At 48.3% G+C, this 19,487-nt stretch overlaps 1 long non-coding RNA gene across 2 annotated transcripts; it reads right to left on the reverse strand.

Annotated features, from left to right (window-relative positions):
• Positions 1-32: 32 nt before the first annotated feature.
• Positions 33-18,294, reverse strand: LOC144299676 (uncharacterized). Of its 2 annotated transcripts, none has more exons than XR_013366343.1 (3): positions 17,307-18,294; positions 16,627-17,086; positions 33-3,710 (listed from the first exon to the last, which is right to left on the reverse strand). It is a non-coding gene; the product is annotated as an uncharacterized LOC144299676 (long non-coding RNA). The 2 variants fall into 2 exon arrangements; XR_013366344.1 differs by lacking the exon at positions 33-3,710 and adding an exon at positions 11,334-13,796.
• Between the last annotated feature and the right edge of the window lie 1,193 nt (positions 18,295-19,487).

The raw sequence follows: 19,487 nt of genomic DNA on the forward strand, positions 1-19,487 counted from the left end.
TAATTTTTATTTATTTATGATAGTCACAGAGAGAGAGAGAGAGAGAGAGAGGCAGAGACACAGGCAGAGGGAGAAGCAGGCTCCATGCACCGGGAGCCCGACGTGGGATTCGATCCCGGGTCTCCAGGATCGCGCCCTGGGCCAAAGGCAGGCGCCAAACCGCTGCGCCACCCAGGGATCCCAGAATTTAAATAAATTTTAAAAAGAATTAGAGTTGGGACACCTGGTTGGCTCAGTTGGTTATATCTCCAATTCTTGATTTCAGCTCAGGCCATGACCCCAGGGTTCTGGGATGGAGTCCTGCATCAGGCTCCCTGTTCAGTGAGCAGACTATTTCTCCTTCTGCTCACTTGTGCACACATGTTCTCTCTCTTTCAGATAAATAAATAAAATCTTTTTTAATATTAAAAGCAACTAGTTGCCCACAAGGAAAACCCCAAAATGCTACCAGTCAATATTTCAGCAAGAACTTTGCAGATTGAAGGGAGTGGCATGATCTTTTCAAAGTGCTATAGAGATAAACCTACAACCAAGTATACTGTATCATTCAGAACTGAAGAAAAGAGAAAACATGTCTCAGACCAGCAAAAGTTGAAGAAGTTCATCACCATTGAACTAGCCTTACAAGAAATGCTAATTAATGGGTCTTCTTGAAGTAGCAAAGACTATAATTAGGAGAAAATTATGAAAAAATTGTCGTGAGTAAAAGGCATACACTAAAGATTTATACTAATCACTTATAAAGCTAGTATGAAGGTTAAAAGACAAAAATAGTAAAAACAATCATAGTTAAAGAACTCACAAAATAGGGGCACCTGGGTGGCTCAGTCAGTTGGGTGTCTGTCTTCAGCTCAGGTCATGACCCCAGGGTTCTGAGATTGAGCCCCAAGTCAAGCTCCCTGTTCAGTGGGTAGTCTACTTCTCCCTCTCCCTTTGCTATTTCCTCTGCTTGTGCTCTTTCTGTCAAATAAATAAAATCTTTTAAAAATCCTCACAAGGGACGCCTGGGTGGATCAGTGGTTCAGTGTTTGCCTTTGGCTCAGGTCGTGATGCCAGGGTCTGGGAACAAGCCCCGCATCAGGCTCCCTGCGAGGAGCCTGCTTCTCCCTCTGCCTGTGTCTCTGCCTCTCTCTCTCTCAGTCTGTGTCTCTCAGAATAAATAAATAAATAAACCTTTTTAAAAAATAGATAAAAATAAATCTTCACAAAGTAAAAGATGTGAAATATGACATTATAGACCTAACACATGGACAGCAGAATAAAAATGTAGGGCTCTCAGAATGTGCTTGAACTTAAGTGACCACCAACTTCACATAGACTTCTATACAGTTAGGATATTATATATGAGCTTCATGGTAGGCACAACCCAAAAACCTGTAATTGATACACAAAAAAATGAAGAGAAAGGATCCAAGCATAACACCAAAGAAATTCATCAATTATAAAGGAAGAGAACAAGAAGAAAGAAATAGAGAAGACCCACAACCCCAACCAGAGGAAATTTAACACAATGGCAATAAACAAATACATATCAATAATTACCTTAAAAACAAATGGCCTAAACACCTCAATCAAAAGAGAGAGGGTGAATAGATAAAAAAAACAAGATCCATGTGCTGTTTACAAAAGACTCACCTCAGACCTAAAGACACCTGCAGAATGAAAGTAAAGGGATGGAAAAGAGATATATGCAAATAGAAGCAAAAAAGAAAAATCTAGGGTAGCAATCCTATCAGAAAAAATAGACTTGAAGGCTATAACCAGGGATGCCTGGGTGGCTCAGTGGTTGGGCGCCTGCCTTTGGCCTAGGGTGTGGTCCTGGAGACCTGGGATCGAGTCCCACATTGGGCTCCCTGCATGGAGCTTGCTTCTCTCTCTGCCTATGTCTCTCTCTCTCTCTCTCTCTCTCTCTCTCTGTGTGTGTGTGTGTGTGTCTCATAAATAAATAAATAAATAAAACCTTAAAAAAAAAAAGGCTATAACCAGAGGCATAGAAAGGTGTTACCTAGTGATAAAGGGATCGATCCAACAAGAGACTAGGACAGTTTTAAGTCATCTGTGTACCCAGCACATGAACACCCTGGTATACAAGTTATTCATTGATATTAATAGACGTAAAGAGAGAGGTTCACAGTGATATAGTAACAGGAAAGGACTATAACATATCACTTGCCTCTGTGGACAGATCATCCAGACAGAAAAATCAACACAGACATACTGGCCTTGGCAACACATGAGTCCAGATGGACTTAACAGATACATACAGAACAATCCATCCCAAACAGGAGAATATACCTTCATCTCAAGTGCATGAGGGGCATTCTCTGGAGCAGATCACAGGTTGGGCCACAGAACAAGTCTCAGCAAATTGAAGATTGAAATCTCATCAAGCATCTTTTCAAATCACACGAAACTAGAAATCAGTGACAAGAAAAACAATGGAAAAACCACTAACATGGGGAGGCTAAACAACACGCTACCAAACAAATGTGTCATTGAAAAAATGGAAGAATACACTTAAATACCTGAAGACAAATGAAAATGCAAACACAACGGTGTAAAATCTTTGGGAAACAGCCTAATTTCAGAGAGAGAAGTTTATAGTGATACCAGCCTACTTCTAGGAACAAGAAAAATCTCAAACAATCTAACATAATGCCTCAATAAACTAGAAGAACAACAACAAAGCTCAAAGTTGACAGAAGGAAGGAAATAGTAAAGATCAGATTGGAAAGAAAGGAAATAGAGACTTAAAAAAAACCAGAAAAGATCCATAAAACTAAGAGCTGGTTCTTCGAAAAGAAACAAAATTGATAAACATATAGCTAGACTCATTATGAAAAAAAGCAGATTCAAAAACATAAAATTAGAAATGAGAGAAAACTATCAACAGACAGCACAAAAATACAAAAGATTAGGAGACTACTATGAAAAATTATAATCCAACAAATTGGACCACCCAGAAGAAAGGGTAAATTTCTAAAGACATCCAATTGTCCAAAAATGAATCAGGAAGCATTAAAAAATCTGAACAGACCAATTACTAGTAACAAAATTGAATCAGTAATAAATAAAAAAAAAAACCTCCCAACAAAAGCCCAGGACCAGGTGGTTTCACAGATGAGTGCTACCAAACATTTGAACAAGAATAATAACTATTCTTCTCAAGCCAAATCCAAAACAGAAAAGGAAGGAAAACTTCCAGATTCATTCTTTGAGACCAGCATTATCCTGACACCAAAACCAAAGACATCACAAAAAAGAACTACAGGCCAGTATCCCTGATGAGCATAAATGCAAAAACACACCTCAACAAACTATTTGCAAAACAGATTCAACCATACATTAGAAGGATTATTCACCAGAGTGAGGTAGGATTTATTCCAGGTATGGATGGATGGTTCAATACTGGAATCATAGTGATACATCACATTAACAAAATGAAGGAACAAATGAACAAAATGAACAAAAAACACATGATAATCTTAACAGATGCAGAAAAAGCATTTGACATATGTTCTTGATAAAACCCTCAACAAAGTGGCATCAAAGGAAATATACCTCAAATGATGAAGACCATATGCAGCAGACCCCAAGCACTCATCAAAGTCAACGGTGAAAACCTGAGAGCTTTTCCTCTAAGATGAGAGACAAGACAAAGATGCCCGCTGGTGCCACTTTTGTTCACTGTGGTACTGGGAGGTGTAATCCTGGCAACCAGACCGAGAAAAAGAGATAAAAGACATCCAGATTGGTAAGGAAAAAGTAAAACTGTCAGTATTTGCAGGTGGCATGATACTATGGATATAAAACCTGGAAGACTCCACCAAGAATCTTTTACAACTAATAAATGAATTCTGTAAAATTGTAGAATACCAAGTTAATATACAGAAATGTGTTGTTTCTTTAAAAAAAATATTTTATTTATTTATTCATGAGAGACAGAGAGAGAGAGGCAGAGACATAGGCAAAGGGAGAAGCAGGATCCCTGCGGGGAGCGATGCAGGACTCTATGTGGGACTCGATCCCCGGATCACGGGATCACGCCCTGAGCCGAAAGGTACATGCTCAACCACTGAGCCACCCAGGCGTCCCCAGAAATGTGTTGTTTCTATACACTGAGATCAAAGTAGCAGAAAGAGAAATTAAGAAAACAATCCCATTTATGATTGCACCAAAAGGGATAAAATATCTAGGAATAAATTTAACCAGGAAAGTGAAAGACTTGTACTCTGAAAACTATGAAATATGGATGAAAGACATTGAACACGACACTAGCAAATGGAAAGCTACACTAAGCTCATGGAGTGGAAGAATTAATGTTGTTAAAATGTCCACACTACCCAAAGGACTCTCCACATTCAATGCAATCCCTATGAAAATGCCAACAGTATTTTTCACAGAACTAGAACAAGTAATCCTAAAATGTGCATGGAACCACAAAGACTCCACATATCCAAAGCAACCTTGAGAAGCAATCCCAGATTTCAAGATATACCACAAAGCTGTAGTGATCAAAGCAGCATGGGACTGGCACAAAAACAGACATAGATTAATGGAGCAGGGCAGATAGCCCGGAGATAAACCCACATTTTATGGTCAATTTATCGAAGACAAAGGAGGCAAGAATATGCAGTGGGGAGAAGGCATACACGGTGCTGGGAAAACTGGACAACTACATGCAGAAGATTGTAATGGGACCACGTGCTTATGCCATCCATGAAAATGAACTCCAAAAGGATTAAAGACCTAAGTGTGAGCCCTGACACCATAAAACTTCTAAGAGAAAAGAGGCAAAACCTTGTACATTAGCCTCAGCAACATCTTTCTCATGTGTCTCCCCACGTAAGATAAGTCAAACCAAAAACTGAGTATTGGGATGACACTAAACTGGAAAGCTTTGCCCAGTGAAGGAAACTCAACAAATGAAAATTCAATGAAAATGAATGGGAGAAGACATTTGCAAGTGACATATTCAATAATGGGTTAGTATCCCAATATACAAAGAACTACAACTACACACACACACACACACACACACACAGAAATCCCACGGCGGGGCGGGCGGGGGAGAGAAATCCCACAAAATAATCGAACTTTTAAAAAAGTAGAGGCCTTGGGATCCCTGGGTGGCGCAGCAGTTTGGCGCCTGCCTTTGGCCCAGGGCGCGATCCGGGAGACCCTGGATCGAATCCCACATCGGGCTCCCAGTGCATGGAGCCTGCTTCTCCCTCTGCCTGTGTCTCTGCCTCTCTCTCTCTCTCTGTGTGACTATCATAAATAAATAAAAGTTAAAAAAAAAAAAGTAGAGGCCTTATCTGAGACTAATGCACTATATCTTGGCTAATTGAATTTAAATTTAAAAATTAATTTTAAAAAAAGGTAGAGGCTGTGAGTAGGCCCAAAGAAGACAGAACCACATGAGAAAATACTCAACATCACTAATCATCATCATCAGGAAAACTGAATTCAAAACACAGTAAGATATCACATCCTACCTCTCAGAATGGCTAGTCTCCAACAGACAAGAAAGGACAAGTGTTGGCAAAGATGCAGAGAAAGGGGAACCCTCGTGCACTGTTGGTGGGAATGCAAACTGGTGCAGCCACTGAGGAACACAGTATGGAGGTTCCTCAAGAAGTTAAAAATAGAACTACTGGATCAGATGGTGTTTCTAGCTTCGGTATTTACCCAAAGAAAATGAAAACACAAATTCAAAAAGATATATGCATCCCTATGCAGATGCAGCAGTATGTATAATAGTCAAGATATAAAAGTGACCTACATGTCCAATGATAGATGAATGGACAAAGATGTAATACATGTACACGATGAAGTATTACTCCGCCATAAAAAGAGAGAAATCTGGTCATTTGCAACAACACAGATAGACCTAGAGGGTATTATGCTACGTGAAATAAGTTGGAGAGAGGAAAACAAAACCATACAGATTTCCTTGTATGTGATATCTACAACACAAAAGAACAAAAATAAACCAAAGCCAAGACCAGACTCCTAAACGGAACAAACTATTGCATGCAGAAGCAAGCCAGTAGGGAAATGGACCAAATAGGGGAAGGGGATTAAGAGGTACAAAGTTCCAAATATGAGTCATAGGGAGGAAAGGTACAGCATAGAGAACACAGTCGGTGACAGTGTAGTAACGGTATATGGTGACAGTGACTATTATCGTGGTGAGTATTGTATATTGTGTAGACTTGTCGAATCATTATATTATAAAACTGAAAGTAAAGTAACAGTGTGAGTCAACTACACTTGAGAAATAAAATCTTCAAAAACTTCAATCTGATTCCTTAAAAAAGTTCCAAGCAAAACATATTTAAAGAGCCCATATGATCAATTACTATTCTTGCTGCACTGATCTAAATACTGAAGCCAAGTTTATTGAAACTAGATCTAATTTGCCTACAAAACAGTCGTATTGGAATACCGTTGACAGAAATGGGAGTAATTGTTGAGAGAAAAATGATTCCACTGTAACTATAATACATTCTTTTGGATATTAGATTCTAATTCTCACAGTTTTGAGATTTTGTTTTGTTATTTATTTATGTATTCATGTATGAGAGACAAAGAGAGAGAGGCAGAGACACAGACAGGGAGAAGCAGGCTCCCCACAGGAAGCCTGATGCGGAATTTGATCCCGGAACCCGGGATCACGCCCTGAGCCGAAGCCACCCAGGTGTCCCTGAAGTTTTGATTTCTGACTGTAAACTACTCTGAATCCTGATTTCTCCAAATTCTTTCAATGTCAGACTACAACTCTCCACACATTCCCAATTTTCTTCCATCATTTTACTTGAAATCATTGAACATGGAAACTGCCCCTTTGCCTGCAGTCTTGCAAACTGAATATGAATGATTTGCTGTGTACTACAGAAAAACCACTACAACAGCTCCTAGACAATCTCCGAGCCTATTGCACTCAGAGATCACCAGAAAATTCCAACTGCTAACCAGGGAAGGCTCTCCAATCACCACTGCCTGCCTTCACTCCATCTAAAGATGCTTCAGCCCTGACGTCTAGAAATCCTCTTGGGCAGCCCGGGTGGCTCAGCGGTTTAGCGCTGCCTTCAGCCCGGGGTGTGATCCTGGACACCCGGGATCGAGTCCCACATCGGGCTCCCTGCATGGAGCCTGCTTCTCCCTCTGCCTGTGTCTCTGCCTCTCTCTGTGTGTGTGTGTGTGTGTGTGTGTGTGTGTGTGTGTCTCAGGAATAAATAAATAAAATCTTTAAAAAAAAATCTTCTTGACTGGCCACCCTCAGAACTCAGAAACTAGTGTATCATTTGCTCCACTCATTACTGTTTTTTACCCTTTCCATTGAAATGCCTATTGTTTAATACCTGATTACTTAATTGATTGTCCTGCTAAAATGTCACAGATTTATGCTTCTGTATGCTGAACATACAGAAGCTGCCTGCCTTGGTCATTTTCTGTGTCTCAATTTCATCATTGCGCTACCATGTGTGTGAAATAAAACTTTGTTTTTTCCTCCTATTAATCATGTTGAATTAATTCTTAAACCAGCTAGAAGAACCTTGAAGGAGAGATAAAATGCTTTCATCCCCTAAACCCATAGTCAAGGCTCCTAGGTATCACCTAATGAAGAGGCTCCCAGAAGAGTGCAGCTTCCTCCAGCTTTGTGTTCAGGAGGAATAATTGCATCTGTGCTGGAGAGGATATATTTAAGCAGATATGTGGGCCCCTAAGACCTCACCCTTGGCACCTGTACTCTCAGACACATACCAGGTGTAGGTCTCTGGCTTCCTACACACCCCACACTCACAGTACACAGCCCATCAGCTGCCCTTCAGCACCTGAGGCCTCCACGACTGGAGTGCTCTGGTCAGTCCCCAACAGCCTGGATAGCCTCCAGTGCAGAGGAAGCCCACCCCAAATATCTTTCTGATACGGCAGCTAATTAAAGGGTTACTTGGAAAATTAAGCCCAGGGACATGAGTACCTGGATTCCTAACAATTGGTCATAGAGCAGCCATTGAGGGTAAGTGCCTCAAATGGCCCCATTGGGAAAATATTCTTGGAATGGATGAAATAGGACATATTCAAATTATGGGAAAAATTAAAAAATTCCTAAAAGAATGAGTTATGGTACATACTATTTCATATAATAGACCAACCTTGTGGGCTTAAGTTGGCACAGTCCTATAGATTTATAATAGTTTGTCGGAATTTAAACTAACACTGCAAAATTGAGGGAACAGTCTCAGATACAACCACTATCATAAACCACATCCCCACTGGATCTGAAACTCAGTACATGCAGGTTGAATGACTGGACGAGTCCATTCTTCTTCCCATGGATGCAAAGAACCAACGCATAACCATATTCACATGGGAAGGCAGACATCATCAGTTCACTAGGCAACCACAAAGATACCTTAGCAGCCCAGAAAGAGCCCACAACCTTCTAGCTCAAGACTTCCAGGCCTTTCATAGACAGACAGACACACACACACACACACACACACACACTCACACCAACATTTCCTACGTTGATGATGCCCTTATTTCTGGTGACAACTTGGAGAATACACCAATGTCTACACACATAAAGTTAATGGAATTCCTTACATTCAAGGGATGGACAATTGACCCAAGTAAAGGCCACGTATCTTACACTACAGTAAAACTTCGAGGCATAACGTGGTCCTCAGAAGGCAGAAAAATACCACACAGCCTCCCACACAACATAGCTGCATACCCACCCCTACCACAGACGAATGACATCAGGAACAGGCAGGAGTGATAGGACACAGCACAAATGACATATGGGGAGAATGTGAAACACATTTGTGAAATAACTCGGAAGAGTCGGGAACTTCCATGGACGGAGACTCACGACACTGCCAATACTTATTGGGAAAACGCTGTCAGAACCTGTGATACACTGGCACCAGTGAACAAAGATTCTGACACACGCGGGAGTGTCACCGTGTACAAGGGTCTGCAACACAGTCAGCAGGGACTGAAATCACAAATATGCTTACCAGGGTAAAGGGTTTTACACTGAGATGTTCCCGGGTGCTGAGAACAGATACCAACTGCCTCCGTGGCTCCCCCAGGTCTCTCTGAGGCCCCACAGACAGCAGAACCACTACCAGAAAATACACCAACGATCTGTCAACTCCAGGGGCCGAATCTGGAGTGGCCCCTGACAGCAGAGCCCTGACAGACAGAGGGGAACTAGTCCTGAGCACAAGTCCTGACAGGGAGATGGCACATTTCTGAGCAGGACACAGATGGGAGGTCGGCCCTCTGCATCAGCTGAGGAGATCCCAGCTGTGCCAGTAGCAGACCTGCAGAACTTTCCAGCAGTGAGCGCGTGCACGCTCCAGCAGTTTGTACTGAGGACCACCCTGGTGCATGGAACACAACGCACGCTTTCCAGACAGACTTGCCTCCGCGACACCAACCACAGTAGTTGCCAGGCTGCTGCCCTGAGAACTGGCGATGGTCTAACCCCAACAGCCTCAGAATCAGGAGAATCGGCACAATATGCTGAACAAATAGCCATAAAATTGGCAATGAAAGAATCTACTAAGGGAAACCAGAATGGGGTATATCTGTTCTCAGACTTCTGGGTAGAGCTAGTGACATGCTCTTTGGTGTGGAGCGTGGCGGGGAGATGACCATGCAGCAGGAAACAGATGTGGGGTAAGGGCGTATGGCAGAAAGCAGCACGGGCTGCTGTCCCCGACTTCATCACACATGTCCCTGCATGTCAGAAGGACAACTGGGAGCACACATGGGCACCTCGCCAACACGTCACTCTGGCACGTGCAGCAGGAGAACGTGGTGAGAGAACAGGAGCTTGTACACTCCCACCAAACACCTCCACTATCAAAGACGGGAGAGAACGGGCACAGTTACAGTTCAGAGGTCAGTAATGAATAATCTAGACAAGGTCGAAGCTGGCAGCCTCTTCCAGATTATACAAATGGGGCCTAATGGACCCTACATGAGGACAAACTATATGCAAGGGCCACAGTAGACACAGAGTCAGGAAGAGGCATCCTCTATCGACACCACGAAATATTTTACACAGCCCACCATCAGAGCACTAGAAATCTGGGTCGTTTGCCATGGTAGCCCAACCATCATTGCATCAATCAGGCCACCCACTTCAGGAAAGCAAACACAAGACCGGGCTGAGGAAGACGCCACAACGTGCCTCTTCCCCTTACCCCACGACCCAAGTGCCTCTGATTGAACTGAGAGGCCCAGGGGCTTGTTCTGCAGCAAGACTCTGGGTTGCTCGCTAACCATCTAGAATCAAAGCTTGGGCTGACCCAACCTGGGAGGCGGCAGGATCTGTAAACCACCGATACAAAAAGGACAGACCAACTCCCGAAAGATTACCGCAGGCCCCCACAGAAATAAGACTTAGCACAACACCCGCCAGAATCTAAACCAAAAGGAAACATGTTGGGGATCCCTGGGTGGCGCAGTGGTTTAGCGCCTGCCTTTGGCCCAGGGCGCAGTGGTTTAGCGCCTGCCTTTGGCCCAGGGCGCGATCCTGGAGACCCGGGATTGAATCCCACGTCGGGCTCCCGGGGCATGGAGCCTGTTTCTCCCTCTGCCTGTGTCTCTGCCTCTCTCTCTCTCTCTCTGTGTGTGTGTGACTATCATAAATAAATAATTAATTAATTAATTAATTAATTAATTAATTAAAAAAAAAAAAAGTAGGGTGGGATCCCTGGGTGGCGCAGCAGTTTGGCGCCTGCCTTTGGCCAGGGCGCGATCCTGGAGACCCGGGATTGAATCCCACATCGGGTTCCCGGTGCATGGAGCCTGCTTCTCCCTCTGCCTATGTCTCTGCCTCTTTTTCTCTCTCTGTGACTATCATAAATAAATAAAAAACTTAAAAAAATAAATAAATAAAAAATAAAAATAAATAAATAAATAAAAGTAGGGTGACACTGATCTGTGCGTACACGTATCTCCCAAACAGGGTTGCCACTTGAGTTAGATGTGTCCGTGACTCCGGGTGCCATGGGCTGGCGCCGCAGCAGAAACAAGAGAAACTAAGAGCCTCTTGGACTTTGGTCTCAGATCTGGAGGGGGCAGAAAGCCGACATACTTCCGCAGATCACTACCTCCGAGCAGTGTAGACAGCACTCCTCCACGTAGAGCCTCTCACTAGGGAACGGCTCATTTTGTAGGAGCTTCCCTGCCTGTCAACGAGTGGGGTGAGGGCATGTCCCATTGACAAACCTCCACCATGGCTGAAACTCCCACTGTGACGAAGGGTCAGACCCATTTGCAGCGGAGGCGCCCCTGTCTGCCAGCCTACCGTCCTAGAAATGTGGGAGCCGCTGAGCTCCACAGAGTGCGTAGATCCTCCGGATATCCTGGGCCCTCCTCCTGGGGCATCCCTGTAGCCTAGGAGAGGAAGCATGGAAATCCTGGCTGATGCCTGTAAAATGGGTCTAATCCATGCAGTCTACCACCCGGACAGCAGTCACCACTCAGCAAACAATGGGACCCTATGGATGGAAACAGGAACAGGCCACAGCAGGCTGCTCAGCCCCGGCTAGACTCGGGATCGCTGGCCTGCTGGTAAAACGTGAGCCTGGCCGGTCCCCCACTGTGCTAGAGGGATGAACCCCGCAGCTTGGACAGTGGGAGCAAGGGGGTGAATAATCACTGATAAGCCGCTCTGGGGCCAGGATACGTGGAGGGACATGCAGGTCCATCTGCAGGAGCCTGAGGTGATCCTCACTGTTTTCGTATCCCAGCTCATAAGGCTCTGACAGCTCCCGGCCATCAGGCAGCAGACGCCCCCGCTGAGGCTCAGCGCCGGCTAACAGACTCTTCAGCAGAGACAGCAGACTGGGGACATAGGCAGAGTGGCCACCTCAGTGCCTGACGGGGTGGCCCAGAGCTACCGATGCAGACTGCCCTGGAAGTACAGTGACCGGGTTACCGCAGTATCACCACGTCCCGTGTGTTCTCAACAATGCCCAGGGCAGCTGCGAAGGGATTCCAGGATCATCCATGAAGTCCCCACCTGGGGTGGGCTTGGCAAATGGATTCTCGTGACCCCTCCCTCTGAGTGAGGGTGCTAAATGTGCCTTGGTTTGTGTGGACACTGCATCTGGCCTCACCCAAGCTTTCCCCATCACTGTGCAAACCAGGCTGCCCCACTAGGGAAGCTGGGTGCCATGTATGGGTGATGGACGGTTGACCCTGCGAGGATCATAATGTGTAAGAGTGGGGGAAGGAACGTGACAGTGCACGGAGCATCCATCTGTCCTATAACCACAGCATCAGGGCTGGTAGGAAGGAACAGTGGAATATGAGAACAGCAGAGTAAATCACTGACAGGTAAACCATCTTGGCCAGGTGGACCACAGTACTGTCCAGGCTTTACTACGTCAGAAGGGTCAACCAGTAGGGCCCGTTGCCCCGTGTGCCAGATGGGAATTCCCACTGAGGCACCCAGTTCCATAAACCTATGGAAGCTGCAGGACACAATCAATGCCCTGACTCCCCGGAGGATCCACACGCTCTGCTGCTGAGGACAGGAAGCCCCATCACACCTGGAAAGGAGCGAGGCTCTGGAATTTGTACTGGGAAGTCCCACTGGGATAGACCAGGCATTTCCCACCCCTGGTTGAAGGGAAACTACCCAGTCTCTGCTGGAATCCCACTGTCTTGCTGCAGCCAGACCTACTGAAACACACTAGAGCTGCCATGGAATGCACACCGTCAGAAGAGGGGAGAGGGTGGGAGTCCTGGTGGGTATTACCCCTCCGGGGAGAGGCTGGAGGGCATTAAGCAAGAACAGGAAGGACTAGCACCCTGGTCATCTAATATGACCAATAGCGTGTCCATAACACTGGTATGGGTATTGTTTTCCTGTCAAACACACTATGAAGGCCGCCCAACAGATTGCTCGCTGGAAGGTTCCAGAAAGTCTTCCATCAGAGTCATGATTGGCTATGCTCAGAATTGGAATGGATTTATGTAGCTTCCTCTGGGTTAGAGACATCAGCACACCCAGTCACCCCTATGTTGGGAACAGAAAAGTCACTCTAAACAGAAGCCACCCAATTGTACCAGACATGTGGGATGGGCACCCCTGGGACTGTAGCGACCCTGTCAGATGAAGGGAGAGTGACTGCTTGGCACTGACTGGTCCCATCACCCGGGTATTTAGAGGGCGGCCCCTAATGGGCCTCCACGGTTTTGTGCACAAATCTTTGGTCATGGCTCCCACCTGGGTGGTTGGGCCGCTGCACCCTGGGGTTCCCCTAGGCACAGGGGAGAATCTGCCCCATGGGCACAACAGTTGACAAGCCCCCTCTCCTGAAGGCCGGATGAACACACTCTGTCTTTGACGGCAGGATCCCCTGGATGCTGTCGTTGTTTACTCCATCGGTCTGCAGACTTTGCAGCACAGACGGCCCTGACTGAATTTATTCAGTGAGCCTTGAGGGGTGGCCAGAAAGTCTGTCTTTACTGAACACCCAAGCATCTCTAATGAGAACAGCTATCCTCCCAAATCGAATGGCCTTGGACATCACCGCTGCCTCCAAGCAGAATCTTGCAGGTTGGCGCCTGACAGAGCCTGCTACTGTATCATGTTTCTCGGACCTCATGAGGAGCAGGGAGCGCCCTGAGTGATTCCATAAATCAGTGGTTGGGATCATGGGCCTCTTGGTGGGAAAGTCGTTGCTCATTTGGGGAATTGCTGTCTTCTCTGTGCTTTCTCCTGGATGCACCTGTATCACTGCTGTGGCCTCTGCCTGCAACACAGCAGGACAGCTGCCACAGGAGGCATCTCCGTGCTCGTGAAAGCCCTTCCTGGCCCCTCAGGGCCCACTGCAGAACAGAGGTTTCACGTGAGGTTGTAAGAGCCAGGCACGAGGGGTAGGTGCTGGGAAAGGTCAGAGAGGCCGTGACCCGGACCCAGGCAATCAGAGGCTCCCCACCTCTCCCCTGTCCTTGGAATGTGGGTTTCCTTGCCCTCCCAACTCCCAGTGGCTGCTCCAAGGATGGGGCCCTAAGACAGTGATGTGGCGTTGAGACCCTCTGGACGGTAGACGTGACTGAGCCCAGTTCCGGGCTCTGCGCAAACCTCTAAGAGGTGGCAGGGAGTGTGGAGATCTACCTGTCTCGCTGCTGCCCAAGACAAGCCACGTCTGTGAGTTCCCTGGCTTCTCCAGACTGCCACCTACCAATCTGGAGGGGCCTGTCTGTTTCTTTGCTCTCTCCCTGTCCTCAGAGCAGCGGCCGGGTTCACATTACATCTGGGAAGCTCCCAGGAGCTTGCAGACCAACAGTCATGATTAGATCATTAACCCTTGATCTGCGGACACTATGTCCAGACTTTGATAGAACGGGGACACCCTAGACTCCACCAAAAAACTATTAGAACGGACACATGCTTTCAGGAAAGTTGCGGGACACAGAATAAATATACAGAACCCTGTTGCTTTCCTATATACCAATAATGAAGCAGCAGAACATGAAATTAAAACAATACCGTCTACAATTGCACCAAACACAATAAAACATCTAAAATAAATTTAACCAAAGAGTGAAAGACCTCTATTCTGAGAACCAGAAAGCGCTGATGAAAGAAATTCAAGATAAGCAAATGGAAAGGCCTTCCATGCTCATGAGTTGAAGAACAAATATTCTTGAAATGCCTCTACTACCCAAGACCATCCACACATTCAATGCAACCCCTATCAAAATACCAACAGCATCTTTCACAGAGGTAGAACAAGCAATCCTAAAATTTGTATGGAACGAGGAAAGACCTTCAATAGCCAAAGGAATGTTGAAAAAGAAAGCCAAAGCTGGTGGCATCACAATTCCAGACTTCAAGTTATATTACAAAGCTGTAGTGATCAAAACACTATGGTATTGGCACAAAAACAGACACAGAGCTCAATGGAACGGAATGGAGAACTCATCTTCAACAAAGCAGGAAAGAATATCCTATGAGAAAAACACAATCTCTCCCACAAATGGTGCTGGGGAAACTGGACATGCAGAAGAATGAAACTGGACCACTTTCTTACACCATACACAAAAGTAACTTCAAAATGGATCAAAGATCTAAATATGAGACAATAATCCATCAAAATCCTAGAAGAGGACACAGGCAGTAACTTCTCTGACACTGGCGGTAGCAACGTCCTTCTAGATGCGTCTCCTGAGGCAAGGGAAACAAAAGCAAAAATGAACTATTGGGACTTCATCAAAATAAAAAGCTCTGCACAGTGAAGGAAATAGTCAGCGAAATTAAAAGACAACCAAGGAATGGGAGAAGATATTTGGAAAGCACATGTCTGATGAAGGGCTAGTATCCAAAAAATAACTGATACAACTCGATACCCCAAAAAGCAAATAATCTAATTTAAAAATGGGCAGAAGACATGAACAGACATTTGTCCAAAAAAGACATGTGGATGGCCAACAGACATGTGTCTGTTGAAGAAGATGCTCATCACCAGGGAAATACAAAGCAAAACCACAGTATCACCTCACACCTGTCAGGATGGCCAGAATCAACAACACAGGAAACAACAGGTGTTGGAGAGGCGGCGGACAAAGGGGAGCCCTCGTGCACCGCTGGTGGGAATGCAAACTGGCGCAGCCACTCTGGGAAACAGTGTGGAGGTTCCTCAGAAAGTTAACAATAGAGCTACCCTAGAATCCAGTAATCACATTTCTGGGCATTTACCCAAAAAATACAAAATCAATCATTGAAAGGGATACATGCATCGCAACGTTTTTGCAGCACTGCCTGCAGTGACCAAGATGTGGCAAAGCAGCTCAGGTGTCTGTGGACAGACGGATGGATAAAGAAGAGGTGGTGTGTATACACGCGGGGATAGTAGCCCTCAGAAAGGGTGAGATCTTGCCATTTGCGACAACGTGAATGGACCTAGCAGGTATCGTTCTAAGTGAAGTAGGTCAAAGGAAGAGAAATACACATGCTCTCGCTCGTGTGTGGAATTCTAGAAACAAAACAAGCAAAGGAAAGACGAGGAGCAATCCAGGAAACAGACCCTTCCGTGTAGGAACTCTGGTCAGCAGGGGGAGGAGGGGGGAGCGTGCACCAGGTCCAGGGGATGAAGCACACAGGGACCCTGGGGAGCACGGAGGGATGTGTGGAAGTGCTGAGCCTCTACACTGTGCGCCCCAAACTAACACAACACCGCACGTTAGCTACACTGCAATTGAAACCTTACAAAAACGTATCACGGAAACAACAGCAACAACAAGGCGACGTGGATGGCAAAGACCAGCAACCTGAGCATCATCGGCCCTGAAACCCCGCAGACCTCAGAGGGGATAAGTGCCTTCATGCAGGTTCGGGCTTAGATGGGGTCCACACAGGTGTCTCCTGTGTCCCGACCCCGCCGGCCTGGCCCTGTCCCAGGCTCCTGGTCCCCTGACCTGGGAGGCTCACCCAGGCACATCACTCACGCTGTCACTGCCCTAGGAGCCAGCGCCCACCTCCCACCACCTATGCATTGCATCAACCATGGAGCCCCCTCCCCTGAAATTCCTTTGAGGCAGCAGGGAAATGGGGGCAAGTCCGTCCCCAGATGGACTCACTGTTTCTGCAGCACACGAGACCCAGGTGCCTCTCCTCGAGGATACCATGGTCAGCACTCTGGAGCCAGTCCTTGCAAGGCTTCAAGATCCCTCCACTCTGCCTTCGTGGGGCAGAGATGAATTTGTGTGGATTGGCCCTTGGAAATAGGCAGATGCCATCTCCCCAGTGGCTACTCGCGAACAGGCCCCTCCAGGCACCCGCGTGTGTGGCTGGAGCATGTTCAGTAGGCGCCCCGTCAGCCCGCCCTGGGGAGCTGGGGTGGGGGTGGAACCACACACACAGCCTCCAGGCCGTGGGGAGCCCCCCCCCCAACCTTAGATGTACCTTTCAAGTGGCCAAGCTCAGCCCCCGTCTGGACTGGCTGCCTGGTGGGTCCGGGCTTCCCAGGTATCAAGGCTCCACGTGTGTCCTTGAGGGGCTATTCCTGCAGCCACCAGGCCGTGTCCTGGCAAAGCAGCCCTGACCCCCCACCCCCATCCCCACCACAACCTCGGGAGAATGTGCAGGAGGTCGTTGGAAGGGGCATCCGACCACCCACCCCAGAGACCCAGCTTCTCCAGCCATGCGGTGTGTTCCAAGCTGCGGGCCACGCGGCCCCCCACATCCTGTCCCCACACAGTATGCTCCCACCAGTCCCCCAGTGGCAGTGGGGCCCTGAAGCCTGCTCTGAGCCTCCTACCTTGACAGTGAGTCGTTGGGGTCAAAGCCCAGCAAGGATTCTGAGCAGTGGCTCTCATCTGCTGACAGCCCATGTGCGCTGGCTGCGGAAGGAAGTCCCTGCCTTTTCCCCACCTCCAGGCGCCAGTTGTCTCTCACAGAAAGACAACACAGTCGTGGACTCAGGCCCACCTGGCCACACGGTCCCGGCTCCTCCAGCTCCAGCTGAAAGGGACACGCACAGCCGTGTGCGCAGGTGCAGGCTTGCAAGTGGGCAGAGTGTGTGGGCCATGACCCTGGAGCCTGGGGGCGCCGCCACCCCACACTCTAGCACCTGCGTCGTGGGCGCCCCTGACCCGGGCAGCCAGCTGAGGCCCTGCGGACGTGCGGAGGTGCGGGAGAGCTGCCATCACCCCACAGCCTCTGGAATAAAAGATCCCCCCCAAACACTTTGTGGGATGACAGCCTGTAATGGTGCCGAGCCTGCCTGCAGCTGCTGCCTGAGGGTGTCCCAGGTTCCTGAGCATCGAGCCTCCCAGGGGTCTCTTGCTGGGAAGCACGCCGCGGGCCACCCCAGCCCCTCCGGGTGACCTCTGGGGGAGACACGGGCACAGCTGGCTGGCCTGGGCCTGAGGATCGGACCCCCGGGGCTGCTCCTCACACTCACACTCTCCTGGGTCCCTGGATCCCCATACCTGCGTGGCTCGCGTATGCACGGTAGGGGCCCCTTCTCCTGTGCCCTGGAAGCCGGGTCCCTCTGTGCCTGGGGGCTCCATCCACACCCACACCACCCTGATTGCCTTCCAGGTGGAAGGGCCCCAACTCCGAGGCTCCTTCTAAGCTGGCGGCTTTCATGTGGCAGCAGCCTGTCTCCTCCTGGCTTGTGTCCCAATGGGTCTCCGGCTTCTCCAGCCTTCAAGGCTCCCCGGGTCTCTCGTGGGAGGATTCACCATCACCCCACCCGAGGCTGGAAACCTAGGGTAGGTGCTCTGGCTTCAGGGCCCATCTGTTTCACGTGCAGGATCCAGCTTGGGGCCACTGATATCAAGCACCTCTGTGAGGCAGCTCCCAGGCCCAGGTTCTCATCAGCTGCCCTCTTAGGTCCAGGCCATCCTGGCCTGCAGCTCCCCAACCTTAGTCTGCAGGTTCCCCTTGTGGCCTCTTGGGCCAGGGCCAGTCCCCTAAACATGCACACCGCCGCCCCCAGGCAAGAGAGTGCTTCCCCTTAGGAAGTCTTTCCAGGAGGCCGTTTAAAACTGGCTGCACAAAAAATAAATAAATAAATAAAAAATAAAACTGGCTGCACAGAGTCTGTTTTGTCAACCAGGTGCTTGATGTGCCCCGGGCATCCACGTGCTCATCCCCAATGCCAGACAGACTCCTCATGGCCCAGGCCAGCCCCCAGGTGCATTGAACAGAAAAGGGCCCTCCCCAGCCAGGACTCAGCACACAGGGATGGGATGGTGGGGCGCCCTGGACGTCCCCATGGACGAAGCCCAGGTTCAGGGAGATGGTAGAGGGCCAGGCAGAGGTGGAGGCAGGGGTGGTAGGGATGCAGCCATTACAGGAGGCTGGAGAGACCAGGGAGGATCCTTCCCTGGAGCCTTGGGAGGCAGCTCGGCCCTCAATCACCTGCAGTTAGAGGCCGGGAGAGGCCACACCTGTTGTTGCAGCTCTGGGTCTGTGGCCCTATGTGAGGATGGCCCAGGAGCAGCTTACCCACATTTCCCCATTTCCTCCTCAGAACACAGGCAGGACAGTGCTGTGGTCTCCCAGGGGCTGTGCCCAGCCTTCCAACTGTCCCTGCAGCACCACCAGGGCCATCAGACATCAAACAGCAAGCAGAGCCACCTGGTGGAGCCCCACCTGAACCCTCACCCCAGGACCTGGGGACACAACAAAATGCTATCTGATGCCACCGCGTTCTGGGGTGCTTTGTTACACGTTAAGTTGAATGGCGGGCAGGAGCCCTGCCTGAGAAACTTACCGAGTGATGCGGGAAATGCACACACATCCCAGAGGTCCTCAGGTCTGTCCCCTGCCTGGGGGACGGCTCCACACTGGCCAGGCTGCATAGCATGTGACACGGGTTGAGAGCAGAGTGCAGTTGGGACTACGGGGCGGGGTGTGTGCGTGTGTGTGTGTGTGTGTGTGTGTGTGTGTGTGCTGTTTTGCCAAAAGAGAAACCAGGTGGGGAGTGGCC

This window comes from Canis aureus, chromosome 27 (assembly GCF_053574225.1).
Source record: "Canis aureus isolate CA01 chromosome 27, VMU_Caureus_v.1.0, whole genome shotgun sequence".
Classification (NCBI taxonomy): Eukaryota; Metazoa; Chordata; class Mammalia; order Carnivora; family Canidae; genus Canis; species Canis aureus.